We start from the raw sequence: 24,687 nt of genomic DNA, 5'->3' as shown, positions 1-24,687 counted from the left end.
CTGCGTTCTATTGTTTGTTGATGTAAAGTGCAGAATGAGCATATTGGTAGGAATGAGTGTCTGCAGTTATCAGTGGGTGGCCACCCTTACTTGGGATGCTTTCGAAGGTCAGTAAGCCGGGCGTGTCTGCCCTGCGGGTTTGTGCTAGTGGATTTCGAGAGAGGTAAACTGGTCGGTGAGGTATGATGTGTTATCTTGGTCGGGCCTTCCTTTTTCAGACAACCTGTCGGTGGACTCTGAGAGCCCATTTTCCAGATCCATGAAGGAATTTTAAGCTGCATTGCTGGGTGCTTAGTTTGTTATTGTATGATACCCCAGTGGATTGTAGCCAAGCATAGTTGCTTCTGTGCCACCAGTCCAGGATTGTAAGTTGTTATTTCTAGTCAGGCGCGGGTCGCCTCTATTGATCATATAACACGAGCTATCCTTTGGTGTTTGAGCTAGGTGTGAGCGGCTTGCAGCTGCATCGGCCGGGTGTCTTTGGTCCATAGGCCAACTTCCGTGCCCTGGCTGATTCTGCTTTTCCGGGGTGAGGCAAGGAATTAATTGGACAGACATTTTCTGTGGCTCTCCTGTTGTGTTTCAGGTTAGTTCTGATTCTCACAGGAGCTTGGTCATTGGGCGGATGGGTTTGTGGCCTTGGGTGGACCTATCCACTGATTTGGGAAGAGCCATGTTTTTACCGCTTTACGGAAGGCCATGTAGTCCTGGTTGTGTCGAATAAGGGGTGGGTTATAGCAAATTCCATAGAGTTGGTGCCAAGTTCGAGTAGGCTGACCCTCCAAGTCTGGCTGAATTGGAGGCTTGGATCATTAGTAAGAGTAATCCCTTGTTTTGTTCGTCCCCTCCCTTTCTGCACCCCTCTCCCTCACCTTTTGTTTTTCTCCGGCTCTACCAGAAATGTTGTCAGGCCTAGTACGGTAGTCGCCTGTCTGTTTCCATTTCCTTCCCACTCTCCCCCTCCCTTCCTTATCTATGTCTTAGCTCTTGCACTATCTGAAATGTCGTCAGGCCGAGTACGATAGTTAATTTCACATCCTTACTGTTCATGGCCTGTAAGAATGTCAATGTATTTTCCCTTATTGCCTCCCTTACCTTGAAGCGCTTTGAAACACATTGTGTATAGGCGCTATATAAATAAACTATCATATCATATCATATCATTAACATTGTGATTAAAAAGTATAATCCAGTAGGGAAAATAGGCCTCTTTACGAATTTGGAGATTTAAATATTGCTAATTCATCCAGAGTTACATTTGCCACCACTGGTACCTGTGGCATTTTCATCTGATTATGATCTGTGATTAGTCTCGTTTCTGAAGTCTCATTGGATTTAATTGGGGAATGGAGAGATTACCTGCAGAAGTAATCCCAATGGAGGTAATCCCACCAATATGTTGAGGCAACACCCCCATGCATATGGAGAAGGTAGTAACTCCTTATGTGTTTTCAGCTACGATTCAGGGGAAATGAAAAACCTGGATCTAATAGCGCTCTCCCCACATGTGTTGAGCGTTAAGCTACATTCATGCTTGTGCTGGGGCCCAATATTCTTTACTGCTTGCTGTTTTATTTGGAATAATGTAACAAAAGGTACAGCCCAGAAAGGCAGAGCCTCGGGCTGATAAAATGGAGTGTAACAAAAGGGGGGTAACCGCCAATATTTAGTTGGTCATACTGCTATTTATGTATGATTTTTTATTCTTAGAAAAGTGTATTGGCGTCGAGAAATCGCTGTACAAGGATTGGTCACCATTTGACTGCAGCAAGACCCCAATGTGGGGCCCATCTGAAGACACACATTTTCCTTTTTTAGGAATTATTTCTTTGTTTTGTTCGTATTATCATCATTATGTGAATTATGCATCTGTTTGTGTTGTAAATGGTGTTAAATCATGTTATACACTTGCCTCCGCTTGTAAAGCGATATATTGAACTGTGGAGTCACAAAGTCGTGTTTGTTTAGCATGTTGTTCACTGTACTCACAAAATACATGTTTTGATATGAAATACTGGCTTGTATTACCTTAATGCAGTGGTCTTCAGACTTTTTTGGCCTCAGCCCCCCGTGAGCACATTTTGGGCAGCCCGGGCCCCCCAAAAAATGACAAAACGTGAGTATGTACAAATGGCTATGAACTATTGCACACCGTCATCGCACCCTACTCCTAGTATAGTCCCTGGCCTCCCCCATCTGCTCCCATCACAGTCGCGTGGCTCTCTCATCCCACTCCTACAAAGTACGTGGGCTTTCCCCACCCCATCACAGACCCTGGGCTCTCCCCACCCTGCTCCCACCACTATCCCAGTGCTCCCGCCCATCCTGCTCCCATCACAGTCCCTGGGCTCCCTCCACCCCGTTCCCAACACAGTCCGAGGGCCAGTGGGAGCAGGTGCATTTTTTAAGTGGAGGGGCATAAATATTCCCCACAAAAATGCTGTAGCGACTGAGCGTAGCGAGGGAGCCGGAATCAAACATGGGGGGGGTTTAGAGGTAATCCGCCTGTGAATCGTTTTAAAATAATGGGTTCAAATGTTGCGTGAGAAAGCATGGTATTTTTGACTGGACATCTATGATAGATCTCCAGTAAAAAAAATACCATCCCTGTCCCCTGGGCTCCACAGCGCCTCAGAAGGAGAGCTGATTTTGGCAGGTGGGTAGGGGGGTTGTGCAGCAAGGGCATGTTTAAAATGCCTTTGTTGTACAACCCTCCTTCCCCCCTCACTTCCCACTTGCCAAAATCAGCTCAACGGACCAAAACAAACACACATTCACACAGCATTCTCTATATCATTCATATGAGCACCCATCACCATACACTCATTCATAACACGAGCATACACGCATCCACATACATATTTAAATAAAAAATAATTGAACATAAATGTACCTTCTGCAGGGACCTGCACGTGGGTGCTGAAATGCTACGCTCCAGGTTGCTCTGTCCATATGTGCGAGGAGGCGCAGGAGCTCCCCCTCGCACATACAGACATGCAGTGCCCCAGCCACCATTTCCAATGATCTATGCAAGGCTGGTGAAGCAAAACGCCCCCAGCCTTGCATTGCTCAGTGAACATGTGTGACTGGGGAACTGAACTGTCAAAGGGAAACGGTGTTTCCCTTTGACAGTCCAGCTAGCCCAGGAGCACTCCCTCAGCTGGAAAAAGCAGCTCCTCCATTATGGGTGAGGGGGCCACTGGGTGGATGCCGCCTCACCCATGATTGATGAGTCGCCAGGCTCGGACTGGCCTGTAGGGCAATGCCTGTACCAAAAATGCAAAATTGTAGTGTAGGCCAGACAAAATGGGTCACTTTTTTGGCCAATGTGGGCCAGTTTGATGAGTTACTTCACTATGCAGCTAGTAGTTTTGACCATTGTTGCTGGATAAATATTCTTTAAATATCACAATTTGCTTACATTTTAACCCAAATAAAACCTTGGGTACTAGTCAAACAGTCTGTGACTAAAGGAATGAATATCCATTTGCAACTGCCGGCCACTTTTTCATTTGTGCCTGAGACAGTTTTATGGTCCAGTCCGACCATGTGAGCCGCCCCTGCCCATTTCCTTCAAACTAAAATAAATAATTTTTAAAAATTATCTTTTTTTACATTTTTTTAACATTTCATGCTGGGCTCTCACACCCCCCCTGGGATGTGGCCACGCCCCCACCCCCCAGGGGGACGCACCCCACAGTTTGAAGACCTCTCCCTTAATGTTTTACAAGCATTACTAAAAAAAAAGAAATGAAGCCATTGGCATAGCCAAACAAATGAGGCTATTCCCCGGCTGCATGTGTTACAGTCTACTTCATTTTTTCCTGTAACCTTGCCCTTGCACCTATATCTCAGACTACAGGATGGGTTTGTACTGCGATTTCTCGACGCCAATACATCTTTCTAAGAATAAACAATCATACATAAATAGCAGTATGACCAACTAAATATTGGCGGTTACCCTGCTTTTGGTACACTCCTGCTGTTTTATTTGGGGCCTCTTCAATAACTTTAATAGGGGCGTTTAGATTTTCTTAACTCACATTTAGGTGAGTATTATGCATTTATATCTTCTTTACTTCTGACTAGCAGCTGAAAAAAGTGAACTTTCGTAAAACAAAAAATCTTTCTTTGTGATCAAAGAAAAGGAGCAATATTCCCAGCTCAAAATGGAGGTCAGCATCATGGTTTTAGGATAAACATTCACCAACAACCCCACACCATAAACCAGTCCAGGGCAAATGAGTCATCCCTTCCTGAAGCTGCGGCATGTTCCCCAAACACGAGAGGAGAATAGTTCATCATGGAGAAGATCAAATTGACTTGGAGCTCCTCCACCACGCCATCTATTCCCAAAGGTATAGCTTCACCCTTTCTAGATGACCACTGCAAAAATAGAAGAAACAATAGTGGTAGGAGTGATAAAGCTTGCCTCTGTGTCTCTTAATAGGATTTACACCTATGATTAGATTAGATGAAAGAAGGGGGGTTTGGACATTCTATGTCAAGACCAGAGACTTCTTGTTGTGCAAGATCAGATCCCTTTCAATACAGTTACATGTTTATGGTAGAATACTTTGACTTCTGACTTCTTGACCCAGTCAGCCGGTGAATGTATCTCTTCTGAATTCCCTCCCAGTAACACTGATTCTGAAGCCATAGGCCCTGTTTTAGAATGGGCGCCAACCACAGAAAAATCAATGCTCACTTCCTTCATCACTCAAAGCATCAAATGAACGAGGGTAGCTGAAGAAACTGTCCATTGTGGTTTTCTAAATGGAAGTGTTGCTGAGAGGTTGAAGGCGGTCTGAGGACATTGCAGACATTGTAACACACAAAATGTATGATTCTCCTGAAAGGAACGATAAGACACTGAAAAGGTCATTCATTTTGTTCTTTGTTTAATGAAAAATGTTACATTGTCAGGATAATATATCTTATTGTCAACATCAAAGCTTTATCATCAAACACTCTTTAAATATACACATGGCACAATAGCATACTGAGTTTCACACAGAATTTCTGTAGGGATAGGGAGTCATTCTCAGCCAAGACTGAAATAGATGAAGGACTATATTTACATGCCAAAAAAGCAGAACACTTGGCCTGAGGTAGTACCTTAATCCAGATTTAATGCATCACCTTCCTAACTTCCTTCCCACCGGTTCACCCTTGACTTGAATGCAACCGCCAAAGTAGCTGATCTGAATCTATCTTTAAATCAGGAACTCAGGAAGTTGACAACCTCTTGTGGAGGAGCAGGTATAGGATTATTATGTCCATCCATGCACAAGCCCACCCACCACAACCTAGCAGAGGAGTATGAAGACTGGCTGGATTGTTGACACGATTCCATGATGCCTTGAAAATCATCCCCCCTGAAGGCCTGGAAAATACTGGGATGCACAGAAATCTTCTAACCCATGAAGGATAGATGACCTTCCATAACCATCTTATGACAAACTTTGTGTTGATAGATGAGGATGCAATGGGAGAAGGTTGGGATAGTCTGCTGTTATTTGAAGGAGGGCAGTAAATGAAACCCAAGAATGCCAAAATGGATAGAGTAGATCAATAGTGTACTGCTGTCTGCATATTTGAACCAGAGCTATCATTGAGAAGTGGGGAATGTCATATCCCTTTATCTAGCACCAATCCAGCAGTATGGCATCCACTGGTATGGTGTCCAGCTCTGGGTGCTGGTTGATACATTTGGGGATCTCTGACAATTGAGTCTTGAGGCAAAGAAGTCTATGTCTAATGAAACCCAAAGAGAATTGGGCAGATAAAGAATTTGAGGTCCAGCATTCATTAGTGGTTGTCCTGCAGATACCTGAAATTCCAGTCTTCTACCATGTCTGCCAACTCTCCGCTGGTAGATTAATATTTCTGTTTAGACAAAAATGCCCCTTCGTTTTTTCACTCCCAGCTTGTTCGTGTATACGACTGCTGAAATGTTGTCCTTCAGGCGGACATAGCTGAGCTGTTGGTCTTTGTTTTTACTAAGTTCTTCAGAGCAAAAGAGCCTGCCAAAGTTCTAGACAGATAAAATGCAGACTGTGTTCACCCTTTGGAGATGTCCTCCCATTGACCCCTGCATCGAAGGTTGTTTGAATCTGATTCCAATGCTATATCGGGAGTCTGACCAAAGATTACCCTACTGTTTAGGCTTCCATGTTTTGGCTCCACCAAGTATGCTACTCTCGGGCAACTGAGGGCAGCTGAATGAAGAGAGCATAGGCTAGATTGTTTCACAGATGTCTGGTCTTTAGACGCAGAAGGGCCCTGTAATGGAGGGGGCATGGACAATTGCTTGAATAGAAGCTGACTAAATCCTTACAACTCTTGCCTGAGTCTGAGGGAGGACTGAATCTCATGACAGATTCAAATATTTGGGTAAGGTATCTCAGAATATCCAAGAGACTGGCTTGGCATGACATTATGCTGAGTTCTTATGACCTTATGGTTTCATTGATCTCGTTCTTGAGGATCTATGCCCTTCTTGGCCAGGAAAGAGACCATGTACTTCTCTTATCCGTTTGTCTGGACAACCTTATCCAGGAGCACCAACCTAGGGCATTCAGAATGTAACTTGTTGCACTGTCCCTTTTCCAAAGATTTCTGGACCCAATGTCTGAGGAATGAGGCCATTCCGCTGCTGACCTGAGGGTTGTATATTATAGTGGTCAAGGACGTGCTCACCCAATTGATTTAGGATTACTAGGCCAGAAGGAGTAGAGCATTCCTAGGATTTTGCCCTTCTTTTCTCATGTTTTGGGTGTGGGGGAATAAGGACCCTCAGATAGTGAGGCGTCAAAAATGGAAAACATCAGACAGGATCCTAAATAAACTACACTCTTATGTTTGCAGGGAACTAGCAGCTCCACTTCTAGTTTTCTCTTTTTATCACTTTTGAGGGAGGAACTGATTCTGCTGCCTCAAATGCATAATTTTTCCCACATACTTTCTGTGCCCCAGAGGCTTAGAGGTGAGTGTTCTGCATTTGGAATGGATGCCGGGGTATTATCAGCCTGAACATTAGCAATTATTTGAATAAACCGATCCCTTAAAGCCAAGTCTCCAGTCGGTTGGACTAACCTAGCTATTGAAGTGAATGAGGGCTCCCCTGCTTTCAAATCAACTTCCATCCTCTCAGGAGGCTCTCCATTGCTATCTTCAGCAGTCAGAAGGGCAAGAATGCTCCACATTGTCTGAAACATTTTTGCCCACATTTTTCTCTTCATTCTGTATTGTACCCTCCAAACCTCTGAAGGTATCCATCCCCAAAATGACAATAAATACAAACTCTTTCATTTGCAGTTTTCTGTGGCATTTTGTACACAGAGAGAAGCCCCCCTCCAATGAAGGCCCAACAGTCCCGAGAGCAGGTGTGGCAGTCGTGCAAGCTGTGGGGGTTAGTGTTCAGGGAGGAGGTACCAGAGTCCGGCAGGCTCTAATACCGAGAATGGGGATCCCTGCAGGTAAACAAACCATCACAGAGATGCACAGGTAAAGAGGAGCCTGTGAAAAGAGAACCACATTTCAAAAATAGTGGTTAAGATCCACTAAGGTCTTGCATTTGGCACAAGCCCCACAGATTCAGGAGAAGCGTGCAACCCGCGTGAGTGTTCAGCTTGTGAAATAGGTATCCAGTAATGTTACCGAAATGTAAATAACAAATGAAATATTACAGAAAAGGTACAGAAAAAATACATAGAGGCTGGGGGTAAAGGGTTAAAAGGTGAGGGGGTGGTTCAGGGTGGGGTTGCAAGCATGGGCAAACAGGGTGTTTGTGGAGGGACCCCCCCAATTTAAAAAAAGAAATCAATATTTTCTTTTTCCGGCAACGTTTCATTTGTTGAACTACATTTCGTTAATATCACCTGGAACCTGTGGAATAGACTGCAGTGTTCCCTTGGTTAGAAAGGTATCCACCCAGGGACCTTGTGGAAAGGTCTGCATACGCCCCAGAGCTGTACATTTGCTCAATGGAGACAACATGCTTGTAAGCAAAAGCAAATCTCATAACAATTAAAGATGCTGATAATAGATAATATAACATATAAGCGTAGTGACAATTACCCACCAGTATATGGAAGACGGTAAGGTGCTTTAACTCGTGTTGGTGTAGCAACACACAAGAGGATGACGCATTAGCTCTTTTCCGGTTATAAATGATGTTCCTGCTCCCTGTTCACTTTTTATTCTTGTTGAGCAAAATGTTCATTTTTAGTTTGGGCTTCTAAGCGGCACTTTACCCAACCTATAATCCAATGCTATTGCATTCGAATACAGATAGGGAGAAATGGGATATGAGGAGGGACACAAAGCTTGCAGGCGTTGTTTGATTACTTGCCCACCCTTTGACTGCCCATGGCCATGCTAATCCCTATGGTCATTCACACGAAGTTCCTGCCAGCCCCCCCCCAAAACTCCTCCTCATGGGAACTCTTTGAGCTAGCTTCATTCAAGCCTTACCATCAAGCTTTGCACTCGAAGAGCCTGCCAGTGTTTTTTTTTAAATAAGTCTCGTGAGAGTTAATGACTTAATTGGAGTTGTAAACCTGCTACTGGTGCGATAACAAAAAAAATTCTAAATCAGGTCTGGTTTTAGCCAATCTATTTATAAGCACAACGCATATCCTTCACTAAAGTCCTGTGAAAAACAAGCACTGGCAAAGCCAACAGTTTGGACTTGTGTGCACGCATTGGCCATTTGTCAGGCAATGCTATTAGACACCCATGTGCTCGCCCCATTTTGCACCTGCTACCATCAATAGCCAGTTATTACATCTATGGCAGTGCCTGCTAAGTGCCTTTCCCATGCCTATACTGAAGCCCAAACTGTCGGCATTGCCAATGTTTTTTTTTTTTGTGTTGCTACTGGCTGGAAGTGAAGAAAATATACATGCATATTAAGAAGCCTTTGATCATGACACGGAAGGGCATATTCTTGCGCGAGGGGATTCTCCGCGTTTCCCAGCACTCATGCTTGGCTTGGAGGGCAAGCGGAAATAGCAGTGACATCCTGAGCCCTCAGATGTGCGCAGTCTCACAGAGACTGCCTGCTTATTGTTGCATTCCGCTGGCAGGGTGTTTTCCTGGCACATGTTTTAGCCATCTCTAGCATACTTACATTATTCTTTCTCTGCAGTGGAGCGCAGGTGCTTCTGCTTTCCTGTCGCCCCAGAGAATACAGGCATATTTATATCCACAGATGCCAATATTTCAGTCTCTCTGGGCGTATAAAGGTAAGGCCAGATCTGCAATTACTTGAGGTTTAAGGAGGCGCTCTGCTAATGACAACAAGCCATCCCAAGAGATGCGTTATAAGGTGGCTTACTAGTTAGTATACGGGTCTTCTTTCTTTTCTAATTTCTTTAATTACGCGAATGGCTGGTACTCATTCCTATGAAGTGTGAATTGTTATGTTTTTTTTCTCGAATATTCCATGAACAGCACATTTATTTTACAAGTGCACTTGGTAGGGCCTTCTCTAGATCATTAATGCTGACACTTCACTCTGCAAACAGGGGGAATGCTTCGTGCCCTGGCAGGAAGCCATACATTCCTAATGCTGGCATGCAGTTGGAAGACTTCCCTTTCTCTGATTAGGGTTTGTCTCATAGGTTTTGTTTTGCAACACTAGGAGCTCATTTTATTCAGCCACAGAGCTCGGCGGCGGGGACCCGTTACGGGTCGACATTCATGTAGGTGGGTCCCCACCTCCGAATATTGATAATTTGTATGGCCGAGTGCATGAGTGCAGGGCAAAAGGAGGCGCACAAGCGAGCACACTGCCTTGTGTCCTGCACTCCGATGCAGAAATGAAGTAAACGCTGCTTGCCATGTAAGCATGGCATTCTGTGTTTTCAATGGATCCCTATGGGGTCCGCTTGCTTTTTGCTTGAGCATAAAGCATTCAGCGCCTCTATGCCTGTGGGCTGCAGTGCGTTTTACAAATGTAAAATAAATAAAATAAAGCGGGTGGGGGCTCCCTGACATGCGCCGGCATAAAAATACATCCCTGCGCAAATGCTGCAGCATTTGTATGGTGGAGAGGAAGGGAGGCAGCAGAAACACAAGTTGTGTTCCGCCCCTCCTCTCCACCATACAAATGAATGAAAATGGGGCATGATGTAAGACTGTTTCTGGCCTCCACCATCTGGCAACTGCAGCATAGGCCTGCTTTTAGGCCAGTCAAGGTATCCTCCCTGGCCCAGTGTAGGCCTCTGCAGCAGTCACAGCCACAGCAGAGACAGTCTTTCTCGCCAGTTGGGTATCCTCCCTCCCCCTACCATAGGCCTCTGATGCCATAACATGAGCCTGCTCCTCGGCAAGGTGGGATTCCTCCACTTCTTGTGCACAGGTCTCTGTAGATGCTGCAGCAGAAGTAGCTGTGGCCTACTCTTGGTCAAGCCAAGCTGTTGACTACTGCTGGAGGAGGGCTGGGGCACGATGGTGTCAGCTGTTGGTAGGCCAGTGTCCCATGGAGCTTAAGACTCCTCAACGTGTCCATGACCTGGTTTTGTTGCAGGTGGAGGGGAAATGGGAGGTGGAAACGATACTCCTGTTCTATGCTCCCTGCCTCCAAAATGCACTTCAATAACCTTGTCTGTAAGTAAATGGGTGGAGGCCGGGGCTACACGTTTATATCCGTCTTTGAGACCTTTTGAAGCAATGTGCCAAATGCCTTCTTCATACAAAGCTGCACTGATTGGACATAGCCTGATTTTCCAATGTTTTCTCCCATGTGTCTATGCAGGCATGGATGCAAACATTTAATGGGCCTTCCAACTCTCTCCTCCATACCCCGAGCTCTATGTGAAAAACCAGACCATTCAATTGGTTAATGGCGTAATGTTGAGAGGAGGCTGCATGTGTTTCTACGTTAATGTTAAGGGGACAAGAGAGGCACGCGGATGCATATTTTAGACAGCGAGCGCTACGCCAGGCAAGGAGGGTGACTAGTGCGCAGGTAAGTGACCTATTCATTCACATCCGACAGTGCATGCAAAGCATCTTGTATTTGTTGTAGATTGTGGGACAAGGATGCCATGCATGTGTCCCCTTTGGAAGTCACATGGGCCTTCATTTCTACATCCACGGAGTGCAGAAACATGCATGCACAAATGGGTCATGGGTAGGCAAAAGATACATCATGTGTTTTGCATCTCCTGGACAATTTGTGTAGAGTGTATGTGGGTCACGAGACAAGATGGGCATTGCTGACAACACCATCTGCTCCATAAGGTCTATTTCTGAAATAACACATGCATGTGACTCCATGAGCGTTTGATGCATGTGTCCCCTATGAGCGCAGGCTGTATTGGCCAGCATTTTGAAGCTTGAGATTGCCCCCACCATGCACGTCTGATCTGTGGCTGACGCAGCATTACATGTGCTGAGCACTGAGGCCATTAGCAACAGAGACATGTGTTGGGTGAGGAGACTTTGTGAATACCACATATCCATTTTAGCAGTAACAGAGGGGTGGTGGTTGTCTTGGGAGCTTGTGGACATTTGTGGCAGGAATTTAAAGTATTTCACACTTTACCATGACGTTTTCTGTAAGTCTACCTCATGCATGCAGTGTACTCTAATCTTCCAGTTCCCTCAAGGATGCTGGCATCTGTGGGATGTTTTTACCCATGCATCCAAGCCCTACCATAAAACTGTGCAGTACTGGCATGGAAAACATCATGATGGCCAGAACTCCCCAGAGAGTGCACAGGGAAAACATGAAGAATAGGCTGCCACCCATTTTTGCATATGTTGTTAGCACAGGAGGGCACTGCCTAAAACCACCATTGGGCTACACACACAGTAGCCTGAAACCATTGGGAATGGCAATGCTGATTGCCAAAAAGCAACTCAGAACTGTGGGGAATTCATTTTCTTAATCCCAAAAATGGTTGCATTACCAGTACTCACCAATATCAGAAAGCCGGCGTTTTAAAACCACCAGATGTTTGTGTAAAAATGAACAAATGAAACAAAACCAGACCAAGGAAAGACTTGCTAAGAGGTGGATACAATGTAAAACTATATTCTGAAATGACTTGAAGGAAGTAATTATTTAATGTATAGGTAAAAATTGTCAGTTTGATTTGAATGTAGAAAACTGGGAACAAAAGGTGACATTTAGCTGAAACCTGGCTTAATGAAACTGAATTCTGCCTGACAACTACCCCCAACAGGAGTTGAAACTGGATCAACAGCCACTCTTCCCAGGCCTAGCTGCATCCTGCCGCCCCTTGCCAAAAGGAGTTGTCACCTATCTGATTAGATTAGGGGTGGAGCACCTGGGAACTGGAAGGGACAGAACAATGCAACTTCCTTGACTCAGGCAAATGTTATATCGGGGGCGTCGTAAAATAGCTTCCTCTTGGGAGGAACTGGGGGGCAGCTGTGCCTCTGTGAACAAGCTGGCTTGGGGGAAGTGGATAAACCAGTTATTCCACCCTGCGATGTGGGAAGCCACACTCCTTTTTGACCAGAGCACAATTTTAAAAAGATAGATAACTCATAGTGTGGACTTGTCAGAATTATATAAGTAATATCATTATTTTTGTGATTTTTCTGTGAACATTTTAAGAGGCGTTAGGACCCTGTGGTGTATTCTGGGGGGTTGATAGCGGAAAATAGGGTCTCACTCCAAATGTATGCATGTTAAAAATCTGACACTTTATCATCTGCAACCCATATCCCTGGTGCACATTTGTGTAAAATCTGGAAAGGTTTAGAGGTCGTTATCTGGATGAAAAGGGGAGAATTCTGTCATCAGTGGACACAACATCGTACAAAGACAGGGATCGGATGGTTTGGTGCTACAGAAAATATGTTAACTGAACCTATAATATTAGAAAAATGGTACATAGATAAATATGTATTTGGGTCAGAAATAGATTTGTGTGCAATCTGACAAGGGGAGGTTCCTCTGACCATAAAACCTACAGCATCACTCTGACTCACATTTCCTTCCCCCAATCAAGGGAGAGAGAAGGAAATGGCCAATGATAAGGGAGAGGGGCAGGTTTAGTTATGACCAACGCACACACCCACTTTCCAAAACACATAAAAAGAGACTGCTGGGACAGGTAGAGACATTCAATTCCATTTGCTGCGGAGCATGCTGACCGACGACTTCACATCCAGAGATCCAGACTTCAAATCCATCAATCTCCAGAACCTGTGGCAGAAATTAACTCCAGAATTTGCAGCAGAGAGGCCTGAATCCACCAGCTGAATCCTCTTCAGCAGGCCTCAAAACTAACCAAACTATTCAACAGCCGGGCGAGCTGTTTGAAGTTTTGCCAAGAATTTTTGCAAGAACCTGTAGCAGTACCCAGAAAGCAGTGTTACATCCAGAATCCAGAGAGGCTAGACCAGCAGAGCAGAGCTGACCCAGATCGCTGTGAGCAGAACCGGTGCCTGATTGACCCGCCGAGCAGACATAACCGCAGCCGGACGTGTTGACCAGATCCGTGACGAGGCCTAGTTCAAATTTATATTGTGAGTACCTAGCAGAACTGTGCAGAACCAATCTCTTAGTTAAAATAATCTAATCCAAACTATTTTAACCTAAGTAGAACTGCCTCCTAGAAATCGTGTCATCTGTCATTTTTAAAGCTGCACAACTGTCACCTGTCAATTCTGCAGCTGCAAGCTTTCACCTGTCATTTTGAGTTTACTTTAAATCCGAAAAACTACCTTTATTTAATCGTCCGTATCTCTGGAACCATTTGGGCTAGGAACGAAATTTAACTTTCATCCGAAAGCTTAGAATCTAGGCTGTCCAACGAACCTAGAACCTACTCCCTATACGTAATCGCGATTCACGCACTCGCGAAATGTACCACGATTTGCGATTTTGGCTCAATTTCTCCACTTGTCAAAATAGCAGCTCCATTCTTTCTTTTGTTAAAATCTGGTAATAACTCATAGAGCATTGCTAAAGTGAGCCTGAACTAATACCAACACGCATCTCCCACTCACCCTGAATCTCTAGAGGAAATTAAAATCAGTTGGCACATTTTCCCATCCATTGCCATCACATTTAAAAGCATTTTGGGCCTGTGTTTCAAACTCCTACCTGTTTCCTCTAAGCTTGCTGGGGGGAACTGAATTTCGTGTTGTATTTGATTGCATTCCTGAGAACTGTGTGCTCCTCTTTCCATCTCCTTCCATTTCTTACATTGCATAGGGAAGGTGGGTGAATTGCCAGAGAAAAAGGGATTATCTTATCTTTTGCTAAAATCATATCAAGTATTTCTGTACTGCATTTTATTCCTCATTGCTTTTCCCTTGAAACCATAAAAGTATTTTTGCTACTTTATCCATCCTATACTAACTCCTCATTGATTGTAAAGAAGTGTGCTAGTGCCAGATTACCCATTGCTGATCAACATCATATGTCTAAGTGTACTATCAGATATTCATTTATTATAAAAGTGTAATATATATATATTGTTTAATTTTTCAAATAAACCTTTTAATTTGCAAAACAGACCTACTTCTTGGCTCAGTGGGGTCAGGGGGATTCTAAGAGGGGGGTGTTATACAAGGGTTGTCATCCAGAGTACTGAACTGGATATAAAAATACATCAATAAGGGTTTTCCTCAGCATCCCCGACTAGGCATTGACTTAGCTGTAGTGTTGATTGAATATCGCTTACACATCAATGGTGGTCATCGCCTGCTCCTCCCACGGCCGTAGGCCCAGGGCGGGAGTGATGAGCCTCCTCGTGTGGGGTTTGGTGACCGGCTTCCAGCACGCATCTTCTGGTTTCAGAAGAATATTCTCAATGTATTTTTCTGGTCCTGCTAACGCTTCTGTATCTGGGTCACCCTGCGAGGTGCTGCTGCGTTTTACAAGATGGTCTTCCAGAGTGTGTTGCATTGACATTGCGAGATATTCCAGACATGCACGTAATTAACGACTCCCTCCACCAGCACCTTCACCTCCTTGTCTAAGAACTTTGTGCAGCGCTGCTGTGGCATGGACCGGGTGTGTGCCCGGTGTTGTGAGGAAGCGATGGAGTCACACTGGTTAGGCAGGGAGTGTGTCAGTGGCAGCCTCTACAGAAGCAGGGAATTGAACAATGAACTTTGGATTTTTGGGGAAGACAGAGACTGTGGATGCAGCAACTCTGGGACAAGCACATTAGGTTATAGGTACCAGATGCCAGATGGTGGTGCAAGGAGAATGGAGCTGAGGGGGGGGGATGGCTTCTTGCAGGGATGATGGTGCACAGCCATCAGGGTTCAATTGGGGGGCCCTCAGTAGGGACAAACATGGAGTGTCACTTGTCATGGGATGGGTCAGAAGGGCCAGACAGATGGTGTCACCTGTACGGGAGGCAACATAAATCGGGGGGAACAATGGACAGCAGAAATCAAGGGGCAGGCAGGCTGTATCAATACACTTTGGAAACACATGCCCGAAGTAATTAGTCTTTTGGGGAATACCCTGTGTGGAAGGTTTACGTGAGAGATGTGGACGACCACCTAGTGGTCCATATGTCTGCTCAAGAAGGTATTATGAGCTATTCAATATACCCAGCACTCTTAGTCGCGTAGGGCAGATGGAATCCTTATTGCGAGTTTTGACATAACTTAAGAAATGTCTCCATCTCTCGTGGGAGAGTGCTGTTTTGTGTTAGATGGTATATATTTGCTTTTCACTTATTAATAAAGGCCATCTCTGGGACCACCAGTCAGCCCGAGAGGGCATTCTTGCTGATTTGCGCGGGGCAGCAATATTTGCTATATTTGCTACCAGCAGTATTGCTTTTAGCGCTGGCTGATGAGCCTGGTGTGATCGCCTGTGACGTCTCTTGAATCCTCCTCAAAGGCAGGAGGTTGGCTTGACCGGCAGGGTCTAGTTGGACATTTGATTTAGTAGGTGGACCACCGCCACCCATGTGAGTTTTGGGCTTTGTCCCCATGTGTGCATGTAAGTACCTTATTCGCCCACCTCTGCCAGCATGGGCCACTGCCGTTCCCATGTGTTTGGTTCTGCTATGGCTAAGATGTCCATCCACCAAGAATTTGACCCCCCTCTCGGTGTACTGTACACTAGGGGTAGATTGTCGAAACCCTCTCAATACACAAACCCTTACTCTCTCTGGGTATGTCACTCCTAGGTCCTTATGCCAAGCATTAGCGTAGTGGGGTATGCTCTCATTCAAATTGGAGTTAAGGCATAAGTACAGACGAGAGCTTAGTTCTGTGGTGTTGTTTGCAGAGAATGCAATTGTCTGAAAGGTTGTGAGGGTCATGACAGAGTGGCCTAGTCTCAGCAGACCTAATATGTACTTGTTGGTCCCTGTGATGTGGCTGCCAGTTGCAGTAGTGGTTATGTTCGTCCAATTCAAACATACCTTTGCAAGAATCAAAGGGACTGGTTTGCCCATCTTCAAACATATGAGAGAGGAATTCTCACCCACCCCGCTTCCATTTAGAAAAAGCAGAACCCTTGTAGGATAGGGAGAACTCAGTATTCATGTGTTTGGGAGTGATCTGAAAAGGCTAAAAGGTTAGTCCCACTGTGAGGGCTAGTCCATCCCATACCTGAAGGGTCGTTTTTAGTGGGTGAGAAGTCATAAATGCTCAGGCGTGTGTCATTTCATGGGAGCCATGGCAAATACCTGAGGAATTTGCCCGTTACTGTCTTCTCCAGATGTTTCCAGCCTTTGTCTGAGTGTGGGTGGATCTCATTTGCAATTGAGAAGTCCACAAGTATTACCATGGGCTGTTCAATGACTCTCTAGCAAGCCTTATTTGCCATTCTAGAGAAGCCCAAGGGTACACTTATGTAACAAAGAGCATATGCATATGAGGTGATGATTTCTAATACATCAATCAAGGTAGTGAGGTGTAACATAATGAATCCAGCCATGTTTGTAGCCGAACCTGTAGATGAAGGTGATCATGTGCATGACTGTTCAAATTATGTAGACTTTTATGATGAAATACCCTGTGTGAAAGAAAACGCTTTACCGCGAGAGGAAATTCTCTTTATTGATGGTTATTCATAAAAATTGACCAAACTAGTGGGGAGAGGCATTCAGGCTCCACGGTTGTTCAAACAGTGAATTTGAGGTAGTGTCGTGTACAAGACTACCGTCTCATTTTTCATCACATGTGGCAGAATTGGTAGCGCTTGTTGTTGCTCTAAAAATATGAAGGGCATGAAGTGACAGTGTACAGTGACTCCGCCTATGTGACATCAACCGTACACGCAGGGCTGTCACGCTAGAAAGGAAGGGCTATCTCCACACAGACGGGACTCCAGTGCAATATGCGTCTTTATTGGACAGGCTCATTAAGGCACTACAACTCCCAGTAGTTATAGCGGTCGTAAAATGTGCAGCACATACTAAACAAATAGACTTGATCTCTCGCAGAAATGAAGCAGCAGACGTGGAAGCCAAAATAGTTGTATATTCTTCAGAAATGTTGAGTTTCGATACTGAAAATATTAAGGAAATATTGAATAGAAGTATGCTAATACAAGAGGGGTTTAATATGCTGTCTATTACGCAACTAATAGTGATACAGGGTAGAGCCCAACAAGAAGAGCAGGAGCTATGGTGATATAGCGAGTGCTCTTTATCCCCCAAAGAAGCCTTATGGAGACAGACAGCACTGGAAAGCCAGTGATGCCAGTGGCATTGTTAAAAGTCTCACACAAGCAGTTGCATTACCCTGCGCATATAACAAGAGGAAGACTTGCTGCCACAATTGCAGAAGACTGGTTTGTTCCCAATCTATTAGAACACGTTGGACAGTTCATTGTGAATTGCATCGTGTCTCAAATGTTTACAGCTGGGCATACACTGAGAACAATTAGAGGAGGAATGCCCTGCCCAAAAGGTCTGTTTCAACATTTGCATATCGATTATGTTGATATGCTGCAGACAGGTAATGGCTACAGGTATCTATTAGTGGTGGTGTGCCCCTTCTCTAATTGGATTGAAACCTGTCCCTGTACGCACCCTGATACCACTTGCACAGCAAAGGTTTTAGTGCACAAAGTATTTCCAAGATGGGGCGTGTGCAAAGTATTATGGTCCGATAATGGGCCACATTTTGTCAATGAGCTATTTGAACAAATAGGACTTCTATTGAGCATGAAGCACACATTTTCTTCTGCTTATGGATGATAAGCAGAAGAAAACAAGCAAGCAAACGGGATACCAGCAAACAGGATATGTGAGAGACTCAATGGCCTCCTCAAAGAGAGGATAGTCGAGATCAAATTAAAGTTGAAAAAGGGATGGCTATATTGCCTACCCCTAGCTTTATATGCCCTTCGAAATCAGCCAGGTTCAGATCACCATCTTACGCCCACAAGTTAGTGACATGGCGTCGCATGAGGGCACCGCTTACATCTCTATCTAGAGTCAGGATTGATGCCCATAGTGTAGCAAAGGCTCTAGGTGATGAAATGCACAATTATTTGACATGTATGACTGCCAGTGTTTCTTTTACTGCAGATCAAGTCAAGTATCGGAGGGAGGGGTCAAGAAACACTGAAGAGGACAGCCCAGTAACCAACCCAAGTGAATTATTGGCACCTCTGAATTTGTATGTTCGAGACCAAATCTGTATCAAGAATTTCACCCGGAGATGGCATGAGATGAGATTTAATGGCCCCTTTTGTGCTGAGGAAGTGTCCCCTACTGCAGTTAAGGGATCAGGAAGAAGAGGTTGGTTGCATTTAGGAGACATAAAAATCTACAAAGTGGAGAGCCTCCCTCCAGCACTCATTGACGAAGAAGCAAAACAAGAAGAATTTCTGCATGTGCAGATTGATTCGATCGATGACCAAGAAGAAGGATGATAAACAGCTTGTGGTTAGCACGTATTTCTTTTGGACTGGAATTCAGTTGACACACCTTAAAACTTGTAGCAGGAAGTGGTAGGACTTGCAGAGATTTCCAGAGGTTAAATGCACTTTTTAGAAATTCTTTGAAGGAATAAATATTGCATCAGTACTATGCCTGAATGTGAGTTTCTGATTAGAAATTGGAAGAGAGATCAATACCCAGATTCATTTCCCAAGAGCATATCTTTTTTAAGGATAATATATGATACCCATCAACAGTGACACATATCTGCTTTTAGTTGCTATTTTTGTGTTTATACTTCAGTCATATCCTGCTCTTGTTAGGAGAGATGTTAATATTCGCACCTTTCTTCATGACCCTAAAAATGGTCCAGTGATAAAGAGATGCTTAAATGCAATAATTGAGCAGATTGTGCTACTACGAATGTTAATTGAACACCTGTATTAAAAATTATTTGTGAAGAGAATAATGTGATTATAGAAAGAGCATGAGTTCAACAAGTATCAGGGTGGCACAGTGAATGTTTTTCTAGACTTCTATGCCTAATATACATATTCTTGTGCATTTTCTTCATCTTTCTGTATCTTACATTTCAAAGTCTTTATTTTCCTAATGGTCCCATTGAAAAAACAACTCCTATGATTTTTCCTAGCATGGGCACAAATAATGATAATTTCTTTGACCTCTATGGACATGTCAGGCGACATAAGAGGGATGCAGAGGAAGATAAACAGGGGATAAATACTTGCCTTGATAACTCAGCTCACCTGGGGAATAATATGTGGTACCAACACATGAAAAAGGTGGGGGAGAGAACCTCTGATGAGAATTGCTACGTGTGATTGCTCATCCCCTATGCCATGACTACAGTAAGAACCTTCATTTCAAAAGGGACGTTGGCGCAAGATGCAAAGTGCCTCAGTCATCTAGCAGCATATACTACTAGAGGACAGTTGCAAGGGGACTGTGCAACCTTGCGATGGAGATCAAGACATTAATTTCCATACCAGGATGATTATATCAAGACAACACAAATGGAAAACGAGCCTGGATGGACATACAAGATGCTGCAGGACAAGATAAAGTGATTGTTGATGAAATGAAGAGAATTAACTGTGCATTAACATGACAGAAAAGACTGGAATTGTGATACCTTTTCACCACTTGTCCTTGTGGGCAGCCTGGAAACACTGTTCGCGAGTCACAGGTGCCATTTTTCCTTCCAAGATGGAGCCCAATATTACTCCTGGAAGGCCACCCGACGGTCTAGTCCCGTGAGACAGACGCTGCCAGTGCTCAGCACATCTCAATTCTAGTTTTCCTGATACCTAGCTCAGCCCTTACCTTCCTTCCTTGTTGCTATTCCTTGTCTCGTTCCTCCTTTCCTCCTCCTGGCTCTCGTGTGCTTCCTTCTTGGTCTCCTTGTTCTGCCTCATTCAGCCATGTTCTATCCAGTGCTGCTGGGCCACAGAGCAGGTTTTTTTCCTCTGCAGAGTTTTTCCTGTTTCTGGCAGTCTTCCAGGAGTTCCCTTGCCAGAGTGTTCATCCCTCAGGAGAAGAATCTAAGTAAATCTTCATGCAAGAAAACACAGGTGATTAGTTCCTTTGCCCATTCCACCTAACCCCTGGCACACCGTATCGATGGATTATATTGTGGACCTTCCACCAGATAAAGTATGTACAACAATATTAGTGGTTGTGGATGTGTTAACCAAGGCCAGACAAATTATCCCCATCAAGGGTGCAGCTACTACCCCATCATTGGCACAGGCCTTCTTGCAAAACATTGTGAAACTTCACAAATTGCCCAATCAAGTGATCTCAGAGCGCGGAGCTCAATTTGTATCTAGGTTTTGGCAAGCCTTCTGCAAGGAGTTGAAGATTGAAATCAACTTAAACACTAGCTATCACCCAGAGGCCAATGGTCAGACTTAGAGGGTGAATCAGGAGTTGGAAATGTATTTGCGTTGCTATCTTGAACCAGATGGAAGTTGGTTGGAACTATTGTGGCCAGCAGAATTTTGTTACATTAACACTGTGAAGGATTCCACTAACATGTCTCAGTTTTTCATTAACCAGGGTTTTCATCCGCGATTTCTGAGGATTGATCTTGGAAGAAACAGGTGTGTGGAGAACAGGCTTCAAATTATGGGGCAACATCTAGAAAGAGCAATACAAGCTTTGCAAAAGAGTAAGATGAGCTACAAGAAGTTCACTGACCGCAAACGTAGACAAACACCTGAATATGAGTAGGGGGAGTTAGTTTGGCTTTCCACAAAGAATATAGCCCTTAAGGGAAAGAACGAGTTTAGTCACGTTTTATTGGTCCATTCAAAATTGTCATTTGGCCAGTTTCGGCTAAGCTGAAATTACTGCAAGGTTTAAGAGTGCATCCCACATTTCATGTGAGCCTGTTGAAGTCTTCCAATAAGGGAACTAGGTTGCACGGAGTGCCTGGTCCAGTATATTCTGTAGTTGAGAGTGAGTATGAGATACAATCTATACTGGATTCCAGAATTTGGCGTGGGAGGCTGCAGTACCTAGTGGATTGGAGAGAGTATGGTCCGGAGGAAAGATTGTGGGTAGGAGTGGAGGATGTTCATGCCCTGTGGTTGAAAATAGTTTCATTGTCTCAGGCTGGAGAAACCAGGCCCTCGGACAGGGCATTAAGGAGGGGGTACTGTCATTTTTCCCCTTAGTGCAATGTCATGTTTCCCTTTACTGTACCATTCAGGAGGGTCCATTCTTAGTCTCGAATTGAGTGCTAGCATTTACTTTCTAACAGCTGCTGTTTGTGTGTTGTTCAAGAAACCCATATGTCACCATAGTTTTCTTAACCCATACATTGCAGGAGTCTGCAGTCATCCCATTTCAAGATGGTGATAGCAGTCCTCAGATTTGATTGGACCCTGATCCTTTGCGAGGTAGTTTGGGATCCTGCCTTCCATTCTAAACTGCCTTTCATTCAGACTCTTGACCAAAAAGGTCACAGTTTTCTTAGATCCAGATTTTAACATTAGGAAAATACATCATACAGAGGATGAACTTCAAGAGAAGGTCAAGTTAAGAACTCAACCTTCAGACAGACAAAATATTCAGCTACAGCAACAGGAAGCTAAGTGGAGCTTAATTTACTTTGAAAAAGAACTGTGAACGAGTTTCAAGTAAAGCTTTATTATATTCATATGTTTATGTTTCAACAGGTTGGTAACGTGATTGGAATGGTCTGTAGTTGTGCACCCTATCTTTGAAAACATCTATTTCATGCGCACAAATCCTTGATTGAGCACAAGTGGCAATGAACCGTAAATTACATTACTAACCCTTGGTGCAGCAGCATTAATCTTATGTGCACGATCTTCGTTCTCCTTTGCAAGCGACAGGAGAGAAGACAGTGAGTCTGTAATGCTAGAGGAAGGGACCTAGTGGTGCATCGTACCTGCACACGTAATCCCCATATCTTTTCTGTCTGCATTTGCCGTCTGCATCAGAGATTACTTTGTATCTTCCCTCAGAAGTACCGCGGTCCCCCATGACAGTTGATTATAGCGCGGCAAGTCAGCACCTGTGAAGTTGGTTTACTGCATATCTTCCCTCGGAAGTACCGCAGTTTTCTGTGACAGTTTCTCATAGCACGGCGAGCCGGCAACAATGAAGGGAGACGCTTGTATTTTTATGAGTGAAAGTTAAGTAAGCAGTTCTGTGCTGTGTCACAGTTATTTTTAAAAAAAACATTTTTTAACATCTTTATCATTTTCAAACAAGCACATGTAAGATGTCACAATACATACTCAAATATTTACAATGTAGAACTGCAATCCTAACACATATATTTATTTAATATCAATCATACCCCATAAATTATACATAGATTAATCAATTACATATGCATCAGGGTAATAATTGCCAATCCTAATAACATTGTTTCTAGCTACAAAGAGATTATTTATTTTCCATTATTTAGAGTAGAAGTAGCCTTGAATTTTAAAGGCATTACGTTTTGACAAGTTTATAGCAAAACAGTTTGAAAATGGTTTTAGCTGTTAAGAGACTTGGAAACTACAGAAGTTAACAAGCGAGTTACAACAAGTTAAGGCAATTCCAGAGCAGTGAGGATTATACATTGAGGATTATACATTGAAAAATAACAATGGCACCATCTGAGAGCATAGAGAAAAGATAACCAGATCCTTCTAAGAAGATTTATTTACAGACTTTCAGCAATCTGCAGAGGCTTTCAGGTACTAGTGGGAGATAAGGGGTGGAATTCATAGAAGGGAAGGAAGTAATGAAATGTATGGATCAGTAAATAATGATGTGTTTTTGCTTTCAGATCAGTGAAGTCCTCAAACCCAGTCCAGCGATCCCAAGGCAGCAACAGAACCTGATTTGTTATTTTATCCACTTGCCCTTTCCCCTCAGGTTTGTCAGCCCTGCAATTTTTTGAATTGAGGATTGCAGAGTAGGCAAACCAGGTGGGTTTGTGGGCCGATCAGCTGCTCCTGTAGGAAGTTGGAACTGGGACCTTACAGACTCTGACAGGAATGCCTGGATGCTGAGAACGTTCACAGCTGCTAATTTATGGACGAGCGAGTACAACCAAAGGATGGGAAGATGTCCTTTGCAGCTCATCTGCTGAGGAAGGAGGGAGTGCAAAGGGTGCAGAAGGTTAATGATGTGTCTAAAGTCATAGGCCAAATACTCTAAACTGCTGACATGGGTGGAAGATGAAGCCGGCCCAGTGTCTGTAGTCCCACTGGTTAATGTGAGACTCTGCTTTCGGAGCTAGGGAAAAAATTACGTTGGACATACTAAAGGCTGCAAGAACACAATTGACGTTCCAGGGATCAGGAGAGGGACAGCTGTTTTGATTGATCGGTATTGGGCTTGCGGATCTAGAGCATATATGAAACTGCCAGGAATTGAGGTGGAGTGTGTTCCTTGGTACATATCCATGTTCTAGCATTGGTGATTCATCAGAGCGATCTAAAAATGGATGAATTTCCAAAATGTGAACAATCACCTGAGAAAAAGGATGTCACTAGAGCTCTGGTGGATGAGGAGGGGGAATTATTTCTCAGAAAAATCACTAACGGCTTAAGAAGACATTCCTGACAAGCACAAATTGTTCAGCAGGACTGCAGTAATGTTGACATCTATGTTCATGCCTGGAATTCAAACAATGGTGAATGCCAAATGGCTACAGATCACCAGATGGGAGCTGCTGCAAACAATCAATGTCACTATAAAAGGATTTAATTTCATAAAAAAAGAGCTGAGGGCCATAAGATTAATGACCCTCCAGAATAGGTATGTCCTCGACATGATTACAGCAATGGAAGGAGGTGTTTGTGGCAAGATTAGGCCATCATGTTGCGCATTCACACCATCTCATGACGGTGAGAACAGGACTTTGACAGAGGCTCTATCGATGTTGACAGATCTACACGTAAAATGATGGATGAGACAGGGGCCATTGGAGATGACAGTTGGTTCACACTCCTGTTTTCATGTATTCCTGATTGGATGGCAAACTTATTCAAGTTCCTTGGAGCAATATTGGTGATAATATTTGGATTCTGTATGATAAGGATAATAATTGGACAATGTCAGAAAACGGCAAAGAAAGCAGTGGGAATGAAGATTATGATTGATGCAAATGATGAACTAGAGGATAAAGTGCTGACCGATGATGCCATCAGAGGCCATATAAAAGCAAGTATTGTGGCACCTGAAGAAACACAATTCTGGTATCCAAAGGATTATAAGAATTATGTGGGACGTTGGGTCTGCTGTACCCCGAATGGACAATGCAATTACATGACCTGGA

This window comes from Ambystoma mexicanum, chromosome 6p (genome assembly GCF_040938575.1).
Source record: "Ambystoma mexicanum isolate Mex_15411 chromosome 6p, UKY_AmexF1_1, whole genome shotgun sequence".
Taxonomy (NCBI): Eukaryota; Metazoa; Chordata; class Amphibia; order Caudata; family Ambystomatidae; genus Ambystoma; species Ambystoma mexicanum.
Note: the sequence above shows the minus strand (reverse complement) of the source record.